We start from the raw sequence: 20,667 nt of genomic DNA, 5'->3' as shown, positions 1-20,667 counted from the left end.
AGTTTTGAGGTCTTCACTATTATTCTACAATGCAGATTTTTTTTTAGTGGTACTGTATATCAGCTAGATGCAGGCAAGAGTGTGCAAGGCGTATTGAATGTCATGGTCTGTCACCTCAAATTTGTCTCTCGACCTGAGTGCACCTACGATGTAAACTTTCATTCAAAGGCTAGGTTGTAGCATCCTCGTGAAGGGTATAGGTGTCACGTGTGCACCCTCTCCAGCCTCTAGGTCACCAGGCTGCTCGTTAAGGTGCACACCTGTCACCATCGTTACGCGCATTAGCGCAATATGACACTCTGTGGTTGGAGTCCTGCGGCTGGAGCCGAACGCGCTGGGGAGGGGGTACCGTCAGGTATGCTCTCTCTCCGGCGCTCTAGGTTGCCATGCTCCTGTGCTTAGCAGAGGTGACCGGTCCGCTCCTGATCCCCGGGATCGTCATCTTGGTTGGCGTCCTGCGGCTGGAGCCACGCGTCGGGAAGGGGGTACCGTCACGTGTGCTCCTTCTCCGGCCTCTAGGTCACCAGGCGGCTCGTTAAGGCGCACACCTGTCACCATCGTTACGCGCATTAGCGCAATATGACACGAACCTGGACTCCATCACCTCCTTGATTACCTTGTCTGTGCGTTGTTCGTGTTTGTTTTGAATTATGTTGCGTTTTTTTCCATTAATAACACTCACTCCCTGAACTTGTTTCCCGACTCTCGGCGCACTTTGTTACAATAGGGAACATTTGAGTATCGTGTAGTAGCCTAAACCTATCGCTGTTACATTGAACTGGGTGACTGGAATATGAATGAGAGTCATCCAATATACTGTAATAGAAACATGGCCATGCTCATGAAAAAAAACAGTCCTCCCTCATCTTAAACGGCACATATTGCCACTGATCAATATATTTTCAGAAACTAAGGTTAATATTAATAGGGAACATGGACATTTTTCTATTTCAGCACTATTTACAGACTGATGAAAGGGTATGATTTAATGTCATAATACAGGAGCCAAAATGACACTATTTCTCAGCTAAAAGGTTGTTTCAACGAGTTCAGTCCCACCAAAAACATAAGGCAAAAGAATGTTAAATAGCATGCATGGTAAAGTAATCCCAGGGTTGAGGTCATTTCAGGACTCCTGTTTCAGCACCTTTCATTAACATCCCACTGTTCTCAATGTAAAGATTTCAGAAATGACACTGAGCACACCTGCTGACTCCTGACCTCACAGCTTGACCTTCACAGCCAGAGGGCTGGAGGGGTAAAGGTAAAGGTTGGAGAAGGCGGCACAGCGTCCACACTCTGAATACGTTCCTGTAGGAGGTGTAGCTGATGGCACAGCTCTTATTGAACATACTCGAGATGCTCTCCTGCGGACAAAATAGATTTTGGGGTAATCTTTCAAGCTTCAGGGTATTTATTGCAGTATGTCTCTCTTCTAGAATTTCTCCCCACAGCGTTCTGGTCTTCAAAAAACAATACAGATGTACAAGACAGACAGAGGGCAATATATTATTCTGAACAATGTGACAACTTCATACTAAAGTAAGCATTTCACAGTAAAGTCTACATTTGTTGTATTTGATTCAAAGCTCAGGTAGAGCAAAGCACTGAGCACAGTGTGACAGGACGTGTGGTGATTAGTCTCCATTGGGCAGCTGCTTGTCAATCAACAGCTGTATTCCTCACTCAATCACCTTGGCATCTGGATATTTCCCAAAGAACTGTTCTTTGGGAAATATCCAGATGCCAAGGTGATTGAGTGAGGAATACAGCTGTTGATTGACAAGCAGCTGCCCAATGGAGACTAATCACCACACGTCCTGTCACACTGTGCTCAGTGGGTTTACTCCTGACATGTCTAAAGTGTTTTATTTATCAAATTTTATGGTGTATTTACATAGACGAGTTAGCTGACAACGTCACGAAAACCATGTGCATGCTTCAATGGGGCAGAAGTCGGTGTGTTGTTGTGATTCTTGATGACAAGAAGCTGCCATTTGGGGAATTGTAGGTGGGTCTTTTCAGCTATTTTCATCTTGTTCTTCATACCATGTCTTGGTTTGAGGTGTATGGACTGATGTCACATCTATGCTAATATGGCAAAAATGTGTTAGCTATCTAACCAACAACTGTAACAATGTAGTTGAGAGATAGGTGCTCATTGTACACATTTATTCATGTTTTCAATAAACAATGGACACACAATTTTGTATACATGTTGTTCACAATCTAAATCAACCTAAATCAATCTAAAATCTTTTGCCCCATAGTTAAGCAAGCGTTAGGTTTTGTTGCTAAACATCCAACCCGTCTACAGGAAGTTTAGTTGGAGTCACATAGGTAGTTACAAGGTGGTAACAATGCAGTCACATAGGTAGTTACAATGCAGTCACATAGGTAGTCACAAGGCAGTCACATAGGTAGTTACAAGGCAGTAACATAGGTTGTTACAAGGCAGTTACATAGGCAGTTACCTGGCAGCCATGAGGCCAAGCAGGTGTTGGCCTGCTCTGGGAGTTAGCGCTCTGGACATAGCGACGTTGCTCACAGGACTCAAAGTCCTCACCCCCAGCCCCCTGTCCTTCATCTGGAGGGCCATCAGGAAGTCACAGGCCCTCTGTACCTCCCCACACACCACAGTGAGCCGCAAGAGAGAGTCAGAAAGGGGGGAGGGGATTATATTTACACCAGATGATTGATAGGGGGCGCTGTGGTGAAGCCACTGTGCCTCCATCTTGGCACTCCCCCACCATTGTAGAGAATTCATTTATTAATGTCTACATTTGTTTTTGCCACATGTATTCTATTACAGACACCTTAATGCATACGTTTAAATTAGATTATGTGAACTAAACTTTAAAAAATGAAAGTATATTTAAAAACATCAAATTTTCTTTTGATTACTAATGTTATTGTCACAATACTATGGGGATCTGCTCCTAATGTGGAGTGCCAGTATTGCCAACCGGTGGCTTCAAAGCCTCTCAATGGCCAATAGATAGCATCTACAATCCAGGGTTTACATTATATACATCATTGGGGTGGCAGGGTAACCTAGTGGTTAGAGTGTTGGACTAGTAGCCGGAAGGTTGCAAGTTCAAACCCCCGAGCTGACAAGGTACAAATCTGTCGTTCTGCCCCTGAACAGGAAGTTAACCCACTTGTTCCTAGGCTGTCATTGAAAATAAGAATTTGTTCTTAACTGACTTGCCTAGTTAAATAAAGGAAAAAAAATGGAGGGATAGAGATATGTATTTGTAACAGTTTGAAAAAGACTCCACTGATATTTCCTCCAGCAATAAGGACCCTTACCCATTGTGGTAGCTATGACCCATGCAGGCCAAGGCCTCCAAGCCGAACCAAACCCCACAGGTGAAGCACACTCCCCAGGACCTGGCTACACACACCACATCAAGAATGAACACATTACTGAAAAGTTAATATGACACAGAGGCATAAACAACAACATCCCACTGGGCACACACACTGGTTGAATCAACGTTGTTCCCACGTAATTTCAATGTAGTTACGTTGAACAGACATTGAATTGACGTTTGTGCCCAGTGGGACGGCATTCAAATCAAGGTCACGAAATTGGCATTCAAGTCACAGCCAGACAGTCTTTAATAGCCTCCTTTACTTGTATCCTTTCTTCTGTGACTACTGATCTGGACTTGTTAGATGGAAGAAACATGGAGGAGACCTATCCATATTCTCTCACCCATTAGCTGTCATGAGTAGGGCTAAGTTATACCTCGTTACCCTCTGACCCATAATAGCCTATAACTAGATGCCCGATATTTTCTCTGGTCAGGAAAACTCCTGGAACTAATCATGAAGTAAAGGAGACAAGGAGAGAGTACTGACTAACTAACACGCAGCCATGACATACCGGAGACTGGAAGCTTTGTTGGATGATGGAATCGAACATGAACAGTGATAGCATTATTATCAGCATCGTGAGATATCGCCTTGAAAGTAGTTTAAAGTTGGCAAGATAGTAGAGGAAGACGCATGAAAAATTGGGAACACAAACACGAAGGGCTGTGAATCTAAACCCTCGTCACTAGGGGGGGATATCCAGTCCAAAGTCAGCATCGCTACCATAAAACCAGACTCTGACACAAGGTATATCAACTTGTGTTAAAAACTGTAATTGGTTGTATAGTAGATAGAAGTAGTTGGTAATGCCACTGACCACACTGACAGCGTCGCACAAGGGTTCTAAGGAGACGTGACGATTTATGAAGGGACAGTGTTACTGCAGAAGCATCACTGACTTCAAGATCCAGCAACAGTCCCGTGCTGAAGGGGGACCCTCCCTGATAAACAAGCATGCACAGACATTCATGTGCACATTATTAGCACATCTTTATTTTATTGAACCTTTATTTAACTGGGCAAGTACGTTAAGAACAAATTCGTATTTACAATGACGGCCTACACCGGCCAAACCCGGACCACGCTGGGCCAGTTGTGCGCCGCTCTATGGGACTCCCAATCGTGGCCAGTTGTGATACAGCCTGGATTCTTTGCGTGTCAAAAAAGATACACGCGTCAAATAACACTATTTGACGTGTCAAATTAGCTTGTCAGGACCTGAATACGACTGCACATCACATGATAATGTAACACGTTCATCATTATTTTACGTAGTAATTACACATTGATTACACTATCAGTCGTATTTCATGTCACAACGATTCATCGATACGTATGCTATGATGCTGGTAAAGTTGTCCCGCGCACCTACAGTGCTGGTCATAAAAATGCAAACAATGTTCTTCACCAAAAACATAGCAAAACTGCATAATCTGTTTCAGTAGCTATAGTTAGCTAGTTAACTATATAGCTAGGTGTCATCATCTAAAATAACCCACATTTATAAGGCAGTTCTTGTTTGATTAATGGTGGTCGGACCCATCTATGTGAATCTAGCCACAATAAGGATTTGCCACAACAGTGGACTTTGCGGTTAGCCTTCAAAATAAAAGTATGTAATTGACAGTGATGCAAATGAATACAAATAGTAGAATTATGCCATAATTGAATAGGTCATCCTAAACAAGGATGGAATGTTATATGTTAAAATCAACGTAAGATAATTTGTTCATTTGACTTTAGAATAGCATTGGAGTCGTACTTATTTCACTGTACAGCCTTACCTATGGATTGTGGATCAATGACATGGGGTACCAGTCTACTCAGTGACACCCAGAGAACATTAGCGTCGTAGCTCTTATTGTGAAACTGTGAATTAAGCCACATTTATTGTCAACCTATGTGTATTGAACACTATTCCAGAGGAAAAACAATACTGCGTTGGTGTTTGAGTCTGGTAACTCTGAGGACGACGCTGGGAAAAAAATATATTCGGAATTGAGTAGACTGATATATTTGTGTAAACTCTTCACAGTTGTGTTCTGTAGGTGTCGCCGAGTAGACTGATAACCCATTTCATTGCGTCACATTCCAACGTTGTTTAACATTATCTCGTCTAAATATGGCATGATTCCACCAATTGTAACCTTCTGCATCACTTTCAAAGAGGTACTTTTATTTTGAAGACAAAGCTTCACAAATTAACCCGGTCAGGTCAAGCCTCATGAAGCTAGCTGGCTGTTTATAACGTTCGCTTTGGGCAACAGGGTTAAGTAGCTGGCTAGTTATTTATTTTCATGAACTGAAGTTAAATTTCAATAGGCGAACAACAAGTGGCTACCTAGCTAATACTTACAAGGATTCCTAATTCATTTCTAAGAATAATGAAAATGACTGCAGTTTCTACAGGTCATTGTTTTCAGGCTGATTATATTGGTGCTAGCTAGGTACGAAGCTAACGCTAGCTAGCTACCCCAGAAGTTGCGGTCCAACACAACATTCTACAATTAAACTGTTATTTAACGTGTCAAATTAAAAGCTTATTTATGGCGTTCCATAATGCAGTGCCTTAGACACACACACGCACACACATATACTTCCTCTGATTATTGGAAGTAGTTCTAGTATTCAGTAGTCATCAGGTATCTGATTGAAGGGCAAAACTGGTCAGATCAGGAAGAATGCATAGGAAAACAACAGGTGTTGTTCTAGCCTAGTGAACAGAGAGATCAAACAAAATATTTTGAGAATGGAACAGAGGAATGTGTGCTGTCAAGGTATTCTGAGCAAATATACTAGACTCTCACCTGTGTGATGGTTAGGAACTTGTGGGCGTGTTTAAGGCACTCTTCTAAACTGAGCTGTCCTGATCCCCTGCCTGAAAGACCCCAATTGGAAAAAACACATAAACATTAGAAATGTGAGCATCAAAACATCATCCTCTTAAATTTGACGTATTTCCAGCTATCAATCATCACATTAATGGAGAGTAATTTGAGCAGAACATATAGCATGGTGAACAAGTAAAGTGGAGTCGTTGTAGTCTTTGTACCGTAATATCAACATATCACCTCTAGAAAGGCCTGTACTGCAAAAGCTGTGTCCCATAGCTGTGATCCACTGGTCCCCTTGTAGGAACAGTCAGACAGCATGTCAGAAAATAACAGGTCAGTAATTAAACTTGCTTTTTCATATTTTTTTTAAATTGCTTCTTTTGGGTCCAAGTATTTGGCCCATAATGCAAGAGACATTATGTATATCATGGCTCGCCAATACCCAACGTACCTGCATTTTCAAAGCACGTAATGCCTACCTACGTGAGTAGGTACCGACGCTTCCTTGGGCACAGGGACTATGGTGGTCTGCTTGAAACATGTAGGTATTACAGACTTGGTCAGGGAGAGGTTGAAAATGTCAGTGAAGACACCTGCCAGTTGGTCCACGCATGCTTTGAGTAGACGTCCTGGTAATCCGTCTGGCCCTGCGGCTTTGTGAATGTTGACCTTTAGGTCTTGCTCACATCGGCTACCGAGAGCGTTATTACATAGTCATCCAGAACAGCTGGTACTCTCGTGGATGCTTCAGTGTTGCTTGCCTCGAAGCGAGCTTAAAAAGGCATTTAGTTCGTCTGGTAGGTAGGCTCGCGTCACTGGGCAGCTCGCATCTGGGTTTCCCTTTGTAGTCCGTAATAGTTTTCAAGCCCTGCCACATCGGACGAGCATCAGGGCCAGTGTAGTAGGATTCAATCTTAGTCCCGTATTGACGCTTTGCTTGTTTGATTGTTCGTCTGGGGGCATAGCAGGATTTCTTATAAGAGTCCGGATTAGTGTCTCCCTCCTTGAAAGCGGCAGCTCTAGCCTTTAGGTCAATGCGGATGTTGCCTGTAATCCATGGCTGCTGGTTGGGATATGAACGTACGGTCACTGTGGGGATGACGTCGTCGATGTACTTATTGATGAAGCCGATGACTAAGGTGGTGTACTCCTCGATGTCATCGGATGAATCCCGGAACATATTCCAGTCTGTGCTAGCAAAACAGTCCTGTAGCATAGCATCTGCGTCATCTGACCACTTCCGTATTGAGCGAGTCACTGGTACTTCCTGTAAGCAGGAATCAGGAGGATAGAATTATGGTCAGATTTGCCAAATGGAGGGTGGGGGAGAGCTTTGTATGCATCTCTGTGTGTGGAGTAAAGGTGGTCTAGAGATTATTTGCCTCTATGCAGGTAAACATTTGGTAAATCTGATTTAAGTTTGCATGTATTAAATTCCCACTAGGAGTGGCACGTCTGGATGAGCATTTTCTTGTTTGCTTATGGCCTTATAGAGTTGGTTGAGTGCGGTCTTAGTGCCAGCATCGGTCTGTGCTGGTAAATAGACAGTTACGAATAATATAGATGAGAACTCTCATGGTAGATAGTGTGGTCTACAGCTTATCATAAGGTACTCTACCTCAGGCATGCAATATCCCAAGACTTGGACATTGCGCACTAGCTGACAAAAAGACACATACCCCACCCTTCGTCGTACCAGACGTAGCTTATTCTCTGCGCTGCTGGTGCATGGAAAATCCTACTAGTTCTATATTATCCCTGTCGTCGTACAGCCAAGACTTGGTGAAACATAAGATATTACTGTTTTTAATGTGCCGTTGGTAGGATAATCGTAATCTTAGGTCATCAATTTTATTTTCCAATGATTTTATGTTAGCAAGGAGAATGGATGGCAGTGGGAATTTACTCAATCGCCTACAGATATTCACCTTTTATTTAACTAGGCAAGTCAGACAAGAACAAATCCTTATTTACAATGACAGCCTAGGAACAGTGGGTTAACTGCCTTGTTCAGGGGCAGAACAACAGATTTTTACCTTGTCAGCTCAGGGATTCAATCTAGCAACCTTTCGGTTACTGGTCCAACGCTCTACCTGCCGCCCCCTCAAATGACAGGGTTTTGGGCCTGTTCCCGGGAAAGCAGTGTATCCTTCTCATCGGACTCGTTAAAGGAAAAAGCTTCTTCCAGTGCGTGGTGAGTAATTGCTGTTCTGATGCCCAGAAGTTATTTTTGGTCATAAGAGACAGTAGCAGCAACATTATGTACAAACAACGCAAAAAATATATAAAAAAATAGCACAGTTGGTTAGGTAAATGTAAAATGTCAGCCATCCTCTTTAGCGCCATCTTAACATTGTACCTGTGCAGCAGCAGTACCGTTGGGGGACATGCAGTTAGTCATGGAGAGTTAGCCACTTCTAGCCAGCGCTGCAGCTGCTCCTCCCACCCCTGGCTGTGGGCCCTCTCATCCTGAAGACTGTGGAGGACCTTCTGGGGCGAGGGGGTGTGTGTGAAGTCGAAGGTGGGGCAGGGTGTGGGGGGATCCGGCCGAGAGAGAGCTGCAAGTCTTCCTGGACTGGCTCTGATGTGGGGAGAGGGGAGGGAGGAACATGGGAGGGGGAGGAAATTATCTATTTTTGTTGATCAATTCACAAAAGGGTTTATGATCCAACAGAAACAGGAGTAGATTTTAGAGTGAGAGATACAGAGATAAATACAGAGACAGAGAGCAAGGGATAGAGATGTGAGATACAGAGAGAGAGGAAAGAGCAGTCAACCAGTTTCCTCCTTACCCCTGCGTCTCCTGCTGCTTCTCCTGGTGTGTGAGTCTGACCTCCTCTGTCCACTCTGCAGGGGGCTGGAAGTTCTTCAGTCCCTCCTTGGGGAAGTAGACCAGGACCTCTCCATCCTCCATAATGGCATCTGGAACAGCAATACAGGAGTCTTGGGATTAGGTTTAGCTGTTTACAAATTCCAAAGCAATAAAGGCTTTTTAACTCATGGTTCTTGCTTTCCTCATACAAAAGTTTCTTCTCTCAAATCCTGCTGAAAGCTTTGTTTATTCTGTCTAGTATAAGGAGCTGAATTTTTCTGTGATGTGGAAAATGTCACCCAAAGAGCTAGTGTAGACATACTGTAGACAGAGTAGATAAACAAATGGTCATCTCATTGTCACAAACTGGGATATACAGAGGCTGCCAGTCCTTCAGCTTGTGGTTTATGCAGATGGTCACTACCTCATCCCAGGGGACCTTCTGGAGGGACGGGCCCTCTTTCTCTTTTCAGTGGTTCTGGGCTGCAGCCGTGGAGCAGCGTACCCTCTCCAGGAGGTTCTCCAGGCGGGACATGAGATGGGGTTGGCTGTGGCATGATGTTGGGATCTGGTCGGATTACTGGAAGATGGGGGAGCAGGGGCCAGGAGGCTGGGGGTGGTGGAGGTGGTGAGGGGACAATGTAAACAGATGTCATTTCAGCAGTTTTAGGGCATAAAAAAATCACAATTCAACAGAATCACACATGCACAGCCGCATGCGCTTACAACCTTAGTCACGCACCCAAAGCAAACCACCTGTGTCAGCGGGCAGGCCCCAGCTGGGTATCTGCAAAACGGCGTTGCCAATCCCTGCTGCAGTGTGTGCAAACCTGGTCAAGAACTACAGGAAACGTATGATCTCTGTAATTGCAAACAAAGGTTTCTGTACCAAATGCAAATTAATTACTTAAAAATCATACAATGTGATTTTCTGGATTTTTGTTTTAGATTCCGTCTCTCACATTTGAAGTGTACCCCACTGTATGTTCTCCCCACTGTATGTAAATATATATATATATAAAAAACACTGAACAAAAATATAAATTCAACATGCAACAATTGCAAAGATTTTACTGGGTTACAGTTCATAAGGAAATCAGTCAATTGAAATAAATTCATTAGGCCCTGATCTACGGATTCCAAATGACTGGGAAGGACATACCTTTTTTTAAAGTTAGGGTTGTGGATCAGAAAACCAGTCAGTATCTGGTGTGACCACCATTTGCCTCATGCAGCGCAACACATCTCCTTTGCATTGAGTTGATCAGACTGTTCATTGTGGCCTGTGGAATGCTGTTCCACTCCTCTTCAAAGGCTGTGCGAAGTTGCTGGGTATTGGCGGGAACTGGAACCCAATGTCGTACACGTCGATCCAGAGCATCCCAAACTAGCTCAATGGATGACATGTCTGGTGAGTATGCAGGCCATGGAAGAACTAGGAAATTTTAAATTTTAAATTCTATTTTAATTTGACCCCTTTTTCTCCCCAATTTCGTGGAATCCAATTGTTAGTAGCTACTATCTTGTCTCATCGCTACAACTCCCGTACGGGCTGGGGAGAGACGAAGGTTGAAAGTCATGTGTCCTCCGATACACAACCCAACCAAGCCGCACTGCTTCTTAACACAGCACGCATCCAACCCGGAAGCCAGCCGCACCAATGTGTCGGAGGAAACACAGTGCACCTGGCAACCTTGGTTAGCGTGCACTGCGCCCGGCCCGCCACAGGAGTTGCTGGTGCGCGATGAGACAAGGATATCCCTACCGGCCAAACCCTCCCTAACCCGGACGACGCTAGGCCAATTGTGCATCGCCTCACGGACCTCCCGGTCGCGGCCGGTTACGACATAGCCTGGGCGCGAACCCAGAGTCTCTGGTGGCACAGCTGGCGCTGCAGTACAGCACCCTTAACCACTGCGTCACCCGGGAGGCCCAGAACTGGGACATTTTCAGCTTCTAGGAATTGTGTACAGATCCTTGCGACATGGGGCAGTGCATTATCATGCTGAAACATGAGGTGATGGCGGCAGATGAATGGCATGACAATGAGCCTCGGGAACTCGTCACGGTATCTCTGTGCATTCAAATTTACATTAATATAATACAACTGTTTGTTGTCCGTAGCTTATGCCTGCCCATACCATAACCCCACCATGGGGCACTCTGTTCACTACATTGACATTAGCAAACCGCTCATCCACACGACGCCATACACACTGTCTGCCATCTGCCCAGTACAGTTGAAACAAGTATTCCTCTGTGAAGAACATACTTCTCCAGCGTGCCAATGGCCATCGAAGGTGAGCATTTGCCCACTGAAGTTGATTACATCACCAAACTGCCGTAGGGTCAAGACCCTGGTGAGGACGTAGATGAGTTTCCCTGAGGCGGTTTCTGACAATTTGTGCAGAAATTTTCAGCTGTGCAAACCCCCAGTTTCATCAGCTGTCTGGGTGGCTGGTCTCAGAGGATCCTGCAGGTGAGGAAGCCGGATGTGGAGGTCCTGGGCTGTGGTAGAGAAATTAACCTTAAATTCTCTGGCAACAGCTCTAGTGGACATTCCTGCAGTCAGCATGCCACTTGTATGCTTCCTCAAAACTTAGGGACATCTGTGACATTATGGCCTTTTAATGTCCCTGCCACAAGGTGCACCCATGTAATGATCATGCTGTTTAATCAGCTTCTTGAAAGGCCACAATGGATTATCTTGGCAATGGAGAAAATCTCAAAATCACAGCAAATCTAAATGTGTTGGCATGATAGCTCAGCTGAATCGACCAGTTTGTTTCCAAATCTAAGCAGGGACATTGAGGTAGGCATCTGGATGGTAGACTTGTTCTTACTGAAAGGCATTAGCCTTCATATACCAGGAGTAGTCAATGTTCTGGCAGGAATTGTTGGACTGTGGCTTCACATTTTATTCAAACATACCATTTTACTATTAACATTGAAACAAGGTCAAGTAAAATGTTTAACAACTTGCAGACTTGTTTACGTGTTGCTGTTTGTTTTGTGCGTTTTGTTGGCAATCTTACTTTGCTACCTGACAACTTTACGATTTTTACTTTTTAATTACCATTTATATTTTTGGCTTTTCCCTCACTCAACTTTTTTTCATTCAACTTTTCACTTCGGACGCTTTAACTGGACATGGTTCGTCAGGACCTCCAACAACCGAAGCTAAGTGGTAACATGATGCCTTCTAATTGCAGTCGCTGTACTCATAATATACAGGAGAACGAGCGCCTTATGGCGAGGATAGCTGTGCTACAAGCCCAGCTTCAGACGCAATCGTTAGGTAAGGGTAATGTCAGTGTAGCAAAGGATGAAACAGCGTCTGTGCCACCAGTAAATACAGATAGTGACGTTAGTATAAATCCCATCGCACGGTCCCCGCAGCCGGACAACTTTCTCATGGTTTCTCGCTCATTCAGCCGACAGAAACTTTCAACCGGTTTTCCCCATTATGCAGCGTTGGAGTCTGAGGCCGAGCCTTCTCTTGTCTCTACTCCTCCCGTTACGGGGTCTGAGACGCCCAAGCTTCCCACCATTAGCTCTGACAAATTGAAAACCCTAGCCATTGGCGACTCCATTACCCGCAGTATTAGACTTTTAAAAAAATCATCCAGCAATCATACACTGTTTACCAGGGGGCAGGGCTTCCGAGGTTAAGGCTAATCTGAAGATGGTGCTGGCTAAAGCTAAAACTGGCGAGTGTAGAGAGTATAGAGATATTGTTATCCACGTCGGCACCAACGATGTTAGGATGAAACAGTCAGAGGTCACCAAGCGCAACATAGCTTCAGCGTGTAAATCAGCTAGAAAGATGTGTCGGTATCGAGTAATTGTCACTGGCCCCCTTCCAGTTAGGGGGAGTGATGAGCTCTACAGCAGTGTCTCACAACTCAATCGCTGGTTGAAAAATGTTTTCTGGCCCTCCCAAAAGATAGGATTTGTAGATAATTGCTGTTAGCCAGCCTGCCAGCTTAGTGGAGTCTGCCACTAGCACAATCAGTGTAGTCAGCTCAGCTATCCCCATTGAGACCGTGTCTGTTCCTCGACCTGGGTTGGGCAAAACTAAACATGGCGGTGTTCGCTTTAGCAATCTCACTGGAATAAAGACCTCCTCCATTCCTGTAATTATTGAAAGAGATCGTGATACCTCACATCTCAAAATAGGGCTACTTAATGTTAGATCCCGTACTTCAAAGGCAATTATAGTCAATGAACTAATCACTGATCATAATCTTGATGTGATTGGCCTGACTGAAACATGGCTTAAGCCTGATGAATTTACTGTGTTAAATGAGGCCTCACCTCCTGGTTACACTAGTGACCATACTCCCCATGCATCCCGCAAAGGCGGAGGTGTTGCTAACATTTACGATAGCAAATTTCAATATACAAAAAAAAAATATATGTTTTCGTCTTTTGAGCTTCTAGTCATGAAATCTATGCAGCCTACTCAATCACTTTTTATAGCTACTGTTTACAGGCCTCCTGGGCCATATACAGTGTTCCTCATTGAGTTCCCTGAATTCCTATCGGACCTTGTAGTCATAGCAGATAATATTCAAGTTTTTGGTGACTTTAATATTCACATGGAAAAGTCCACAGACCCACTGCAAAAGGCTTTCGGAGCCATCATCGACTCAGTGGGTTTTGTCCAACATGTCTCTGGACCGACTCACTGTCACAGTCATACTCTGGACCTAGTTTTGTCCCATGGAATAAATGTTGTGGATCTTAATGTTTTTCCTCATAATCCTGGACTATCAGACCACCATTTTATTACGTTCGCAATTGCAACAAATAATCTGCTCAGACCCCAACCAAGGAGCATCAAAAGTCGTGCTATAAATTCACAGACAACACAAAGATTCCTTGATGCCCTTCCAGATTCCCTCTGCCTACCCAAGGACGTCAGAGGACAAAAATCAGTTAACCACCTAACTGAGGAACTCAATTTAACCTTGCGCAATACTCTAGATACAGTTGCACCCCTAAAAACTAAAAACATTTCTCATAAGAAACTAGCTCCCTGGTATACAGAAAATACCCGAGCTCTGAAGCAAGCTTCCAGAAAATTGGAACGGAAATGGCGCCACACCAAACTGGAAGTCTTCCGACTAGCTTGGAAAGACAGTACCGTGCAGTACTGAAGAGTTCTTATTGCTGCTCGATCATCCTATTTTCCAACTTAATTGAGGAAAATAAGAACAATCCTAAATTTATTTTTGATACTGTCGCAAAGCTAACTAAAAAGCAGCATCCCCCAAGTGAGGATGGCTTTCACTTCAGCAGTAATAAATTCATGAACAAATTACGGACTCCTCTTTAAATCTACGTATACCTTCAAAGCTCAGTTGTCCTGAGTCTGCACAACTCTGCCAGGACCTAGGATCAAGAGAGACACTCAAGTGCTTTAGTACTATATCTCTTGACACAATGATGAAAATAATCATGGCCTCTAAAACTTCAAGCTGCATACTGGACCCTACTCCAACTAAACTACTGAAAGAGCTGCTACCTGTGCTTGGCCCTCCTATGTTGAACATAATAAACCGCTCTCTATCCACTGGATGTGTACCAAACTCACTAAAAGTGGCAGTAATAAAGCCTCTCTTGAAAAAGCCCAACCTTGACCCAGAAAATATTTTTTTTAACTATCTGTCAATATCGAATCTTCCATTCCTCTCAAATATTTTAGAAAAGGATGTTGCACAGCAACTCACTGCCTTCCTGAAGACAAACAATGTATACGAAATGCTTCAGTCTGGTTTTAGACCCCATCATAGCACTGAGACTGCACTTGTGAAGGTGGTAAATGACCTTTTAATGGCATCAGACCGAGGCTCTGCATCTGTCGTCGTGCTCCTAGACCTTAGTGCTGCTTTTGATACCATCGATCACCACATTCTTTTTGAGAGATTGGAAACCCAAATTGGTCTACACGGACAAGTTCTGGCCTGGTTTAGATCTTATCTGTCGGAAAGATATCAGTTTGTCTCTGTGAATGGTTTGTCCTCTGACAAATCAATTGTAAATGTTGGTGTTCCTCAAAGTTCCGTTTTAGGACCATTATTGTTTTCACTATATATTTTACCTCTTGTGGATGTAATTCGAAAACATAATGTTAACTTTCACTGCTATGCGGATGACACACAGCTGTACATTTCAATAAAACATGGTGAAGCCCCAAAATTGCCCTCGCTAGAAGCCTGTGTTTCAGACATAAGGAAGTGGATGGCTGCAAACTTTCTACTTTTAATCTCGGACAAAACAGAGATGCTTGGTTTAGGTTCCAAGAAACAAAGAGATATTCTGTTGAATCTGACAATTAATCTTAATGGTTGTACAGTCGTCTCAAATAAAACTGTGAAGGACCTCGACGTTACTCTGGACCCTGATCTCTCTTTTGACGAACATATCAAGACTGTTTCAAGGACAGCTTTTTTCCATCTACGTAACATTGCAAAAATCAGAAACTTTCTGTCCAAAAATGATGCAGAAAAATGAATCCATGCTTTTGTTACATCTAGGTTAGACTACTGCAATGCTCTACTTTCCGGCTACCCGGATAAAGCACTAAATAAACTTCAGTTAGTGCTAAATACGGCTGCTAGAATCCTGACTAGAACCAACATTTTTTATCATATTACTCCAGTGCTAGCCTCCCTACACTGGCTTCCTGTCAAGGCAAGGGCTGATTTCAAGGTTTTACTGCTAACCTACAAAACATTACATGGGCTTGCTCCTACCTATCTCTCTGATTTGGTCCTGCCGTACATACCTACACTTACGCTACGGTCACAAGATGCAGGCCTCCTAATTGTCCCTAGAATATCTAAGCAAACAGCTCGAGGCAGGGTTTTCTCCTATAGAGCTCAATTTTTATAGAATGGTCTGCCTACCCATGTGAGAGACGCAAACTCGGTCTCAACCTTTAAGTCTTTACTGAAGACTCATCTCTTCAGTGGGTCATATGATTGAGTGTAGTCTGGCCCAGGAGTGTGAAGGTGAATGGAAAGGCTCTGGAGCAACAAACTGCCCTTGCTGCCTCTGCCTGGCTGGTTCCCCTCTTTCCACTGGGATTCTCTGCCTCTAACCCTATTACAGGGGCTGAGTCACTGGCTTACTGGTGCCCTTTCATGCAGTCCCTAGGAGGGGTGCGTCACTTGAGTGGGTTGAGTCACTAATGTGATCTTCCTGTCTGGGTTGGCACCTTGTCTCAGCATGGTAAGTTGGTGGTTCGAAGATATCCCTCTAGTGGTGTGGGGGCTGTGCTTTGGCAAAGTGGGTGGGGTTATATCCTTCCTGTTTGGCCCTGTCCGGGGGTATCATCGGATGGGGCCACAGTGTCTCCTGACCCCTCCTGTCTCAGCCTCCAGTATTTATGCTGCAGTAGTTTACGTGTCGGGGGGCTAGGGTCAGTTTTTATATCTGGAGTACTTCTCCTGTCTTATCCGGTGTCCTGTGTGAATATAAGTATGCTCTCTCTAATTCTCTCTTTCTTTCTCTCTCTCAGAGGACCTGAGCCCTAGGACCATGCCTCAGGACTACCTGGCATGATGACTCCTTGCTGTCCCCAGTCCACCTGGCCGTGCTGCTGCTCCAGTTTCAACTGTTCTGCCTGCGGCTATGGAATCCTGACCTGTTCACCGGACATGCTAACTGTCCCAGACCTGTTATTTGACCATGCTGGGCATTTATGAACATTTGAACATCTTGGCCATGTTCTGTTATAATCTCCACCCGGCACAGCCAGAAGAGGACTGGCCACCCCTCACAGCCTGGTTCGTCTCTAGGTTTCTTCCTAGGTTTTGGCCTTTCTATGGAGTTTTTCCTAGCCAACGTGCTTCAACTCCTGCATTGCTTGCTGTTTGGGGTTTTAGGCTGGGTTTCTGTACAGCACTTTGAGATATCAGCTGATGTACGAAGGGCTATATAAATTTGATTTGATTAATCAAATTTTGAATTTAATGTAATTTCAATGTGTACATAGTTCTGATGATTATGTTGAAATTAGTGATGTAACAACATCCTGTTAGTCAGGTTAAGTCGATGTATTTAAGTTGAAGTTTTACCCTGTTGACAACGCTGGTTGAAATGCGATAAAGTAGGCTACTGGCTGACATTTTCAAATCCAATGTATTTTCCAGGTTGATTCCGCGTCACAATACGTTAACAAAATACATTGAAATTATGTTGATTCAACCAGTGTGTGTCCAGTGGGATACGAAAATGTTTCAATGATTGAAAGATTTCCCTTTTAACAGTTGTCTATCTGTACTCCCAGATGCTGCAGAAGGAAAGCTACATTCTGAATGAGCTCCTCAGATTCACCGGCAGACACCTGGGGCCTCTGACCAAGACATGTAGCCAAGACAGGTGACCGACCACCAAGAACCACCTGTAATGGAAGGACTACGAAATTAATGGACTTTTGCATTGAATGGATTTCGAAACTTGCACAGACGACTCCTTGACCATTAATTAACTGTCCATTTCCAAAAGTGATAGTCACGGACCATGTCAGACCTTTTGTGATTGTTGATGGCCTATTACCTACGGAACTAGACAGACTACTCTATTTTCACAATCAAACTGCACTACTGACTGTGGACACTACTTATAACACGAATCAAATACTGGAGAATCAAATACTGGAGCCTGAACAACTAAAAAGCTCTGCTAATCCACTTTGCTTTCCATATCGGACACTCACGTAAACGTGACACCCGTTCAATCTCCTCATTTAAAGCTAGCAGGAGACCAGAAAATAGCTAGCCAAACCCTAATCTTAGCAAAAGCATGTCTAAAAGATGTGAATACTGGCCTTGTCAGATGGAGAAAAAAAATGGTGTGAGACATCTGAGCCGACATTTAAAAATTCTTCGCTAAAATATACTTAAAAATAAACGCAACATGTAAAGTGTTGGTCTCATGTTTCATGAGCTAAAATAAAAGAACCGAGAATTTTTCCATATTCACAAAAAGCTTATTTCGATCAAATGTTACACCAGCTGTGCCAGGAGGAATGGGCCAAAAGTCACCCAATTTATTGTGGGAAGCTTGTGGAAGGCTACCCAAAACGTTTGACCCAAGTTAGACAATTTAAAGGCAATGTTACCAAATACTAATTGCGTGTATGTGAACTTCTGACCCACTGGGAATGTGATGAAAGAAATAAAAGCTGAAATAAATAATTCTCTCTATTATTCTGACATTTCACATTCTTATAATAAAGTGGTGATCCTAACTGACCTAAAACAGGGAATTTGTACTAGGATTAAATGTCAGGAACTGTGAAAAACTGAGTTTAAATGTATTTGGCTACGGTGTATGTAAACTTCCGACTTCAACTGTATAAACTACCAGGTCTTTACTGGGAGGCATTAGGACCAGGTATTTCAAACTTTTCTTGCCCAGGGACCAGCAACCCTGGGACCACCCCATCATGTTAAGATGTTACTTTTTTGAATGATAATGGCAAGTAGAAGTAATCAACTTTTTTTAAATGTTGAGATTTGGTAAACATTTATTATTTTGACCTAAACACAGTTCATTGGAAGAGGAAGTGTAAACTTTAGTCTATTAGCTAGAAAAGGTAGTGTACCTTGGCGGCATTGAGAAAATGTTGCTGCTGTAAAGCAATTTTCATCAATTCTACACATTTTTACATTGAGCTGAGAAAGCTTTGCTGTTTTGATGCCAAACGAGCATTTCTGGAAATTTGCATTGAGCCGAGACAATTTTGCAGTTTTAAAGCTAATTTCCTGTAATTCTATGCATTTTGCCATGGCTAATGCTATGTTCCTTTGCTCAAACATTTATTTTTTTTATCAATAGGGATGTGCCCTGAACGGCCGTTTTTTCGGACTTTTATTTGATTGTTAGTTCCCAAAAGACAGCACTATAAAAAAAATAGAGTTCAATATCTTTTCTGCATGCTTTCAATCTAGTTGTTAGTTAAATTTGGGTAAAAAAATAAAATAAAAATCGCTTCTCCATCCCAAAAATTACCACTTAAGATGGCCCACCTAAGAATTGCTCTATACGGAAAAAAACATGTAATTAGCTCCAATTACTAATTTCCTCCAGGGATAGTTTGAGATTTTGTCATAAAGCCATTTATCTACTTTCGAGTCGGATGAACGGCGACAGCTATTTTGTACACGTTGTAATTTTGCTAACCCTAGATAACGTTGGCTCATGAAACTACCTCCCAACTTCCATACTAGACGCAGACATAAAAATGGTATCCACGATGATATTCTGTTGCAGCTAGCGATATTCATAAAATAATATTTCACCCCTACGCAAAAAAAAATATATATAAATATTGTTCATCCAAAAAAGAAACACAAAATGTACAGACCCCAGTTTGAAAACCCCTACACTAGGGAACCCCTATGATTGTAAGCTTACAAAAAGACAAGCAACTGTTTAGCTTAAGATTTATAAAACATGAATAAAACAGCAACAAACAGTCCATAAGTAAATCATTGAAAGAAATTGCAAACTTCCTTTATCACCCAACTCAAATGAACAGACTTGAACCAAATACAAGCAGATTTGGCAAATCCATGCCACAAAATAAATATTGCGCCACGTTTCGCGGCATACAGTGCATTTGGAAAGTATTCAGACCCCTTCCCCACATTTTGTTACAGCCTTATTCTAAAACGGATGAAATAAATACAAATCCTCAATCTACACAATACCCCATAATGAGAAAGCAAAAGCGGGTTTAGATTTGTAGTGTGAAAATGAACTATCCCATTTTACATAAGCATTCAGACCCTTTGCTATGAGACCCAAAATTGAGCTCATGTACATCCTGATTTCATTGATCATCCTTTATGTTGATACCAGTTGGAGTCCACCTATGGTAAATTCAATTGATTGGACATGATTTGGAAAGGCACACACGTCCATACAAGGTCCCACAGTTGACAGTGCATGTCAGAGCAAAAACCAAGCCATGAGGTTGAAGGATTGTGTCGAGGCACAGATCTGGGGAAGTGTACCAAAACATTTCTGCAGCATTGAAGGTCCCCAAGAACAGTGGCCTCCATCCATTCTTAAATGAAAGAAGTTTGGAAGCACCAGGATTCTTCCTAGAGCTGGCCGCCCAGATAAACTGAGCAATTGGGGGAGAAGGGCCTTGGTCAGAGAGATGATCAAGAACTCGATGGTCACTCTGACAGAGCTCTAGAGTTCCTCTGTGGAGATGAGAACCTTCCAGAAGGACAACCCTATCCCTACAGTGAAGCATGGTGGTGGCAGCATCATGCTGTGGGGATGTTTTTCAGCTGCAGGGACTGGGAGACTAGTCAGGATAGAGGGAAAGATGAACGGTGCAAAGTACAGAGAGATCCTTGATGAAAACCTGCTCCAGAGTGCCCAGGACCTCAGGCGAAGGTTCACCTTCCAACCGGAAAATGATCCTAAGCACACAGCCAAGACAATGCAGGAGTGGCTTCAGGACAAGTCTCTGAATGTCCTTGAGTGGCCCAGCCGGAGCCCGGAAGTGAACCCGATTTTACATTCCTAAAATCCTGATTTTGCTGGTCAATATGGTTAGTGTGTGTGTAGATTGATGAGGGAAAAAAAACAATTTAATTCATTTTAGAA

General features: G+C 43.3%; 1 long non-coding RNA gene across 1 annotated transcript; it reads right to left on the bottom strand.

The window, feature by feature from the left end:
* Positions 1-68: 68 nt before the first annotated feature.
* Positions 69-3,713, bottom strand: LOC121846260. Its single transcript, XR_006083156.1, has 3 exons — positions 3,313-3,713; positions 2,475-2,617; positions 69-1,367 (listed from the first exon to the last, which is right to left on the bottom strand). It is a non-coding gene; the product is annotated as an uncharacterized LOC121846260 (long non-coding RNA).
* Positions 3,714-20,667: the final 16,954 nt, after the last annotated feature.

Source organism: Oncorhynchus tshawytscha, linkage group LG03 (genome assembly GCF_018296145.1).
Source record: "Oncorhynchus tshawytscha isolate Ot180627B linkage group LG03, Otsh_v2.0, whole genome shotgun sequence".
NCBI classification, from domain to species: domain Eukaryota; kingdom Metazoa; phylum Chordata; class Actinopteri; order Salmoniformes; family Salmonidae; genus Oncorhynchus; species Oncorhynchus tshawytscha.
The sequence above is the reverse complement of the archived record's forward strand: the minus strand, read 5'-3'. Positions and strand labels throughout refer to the sequence as shown.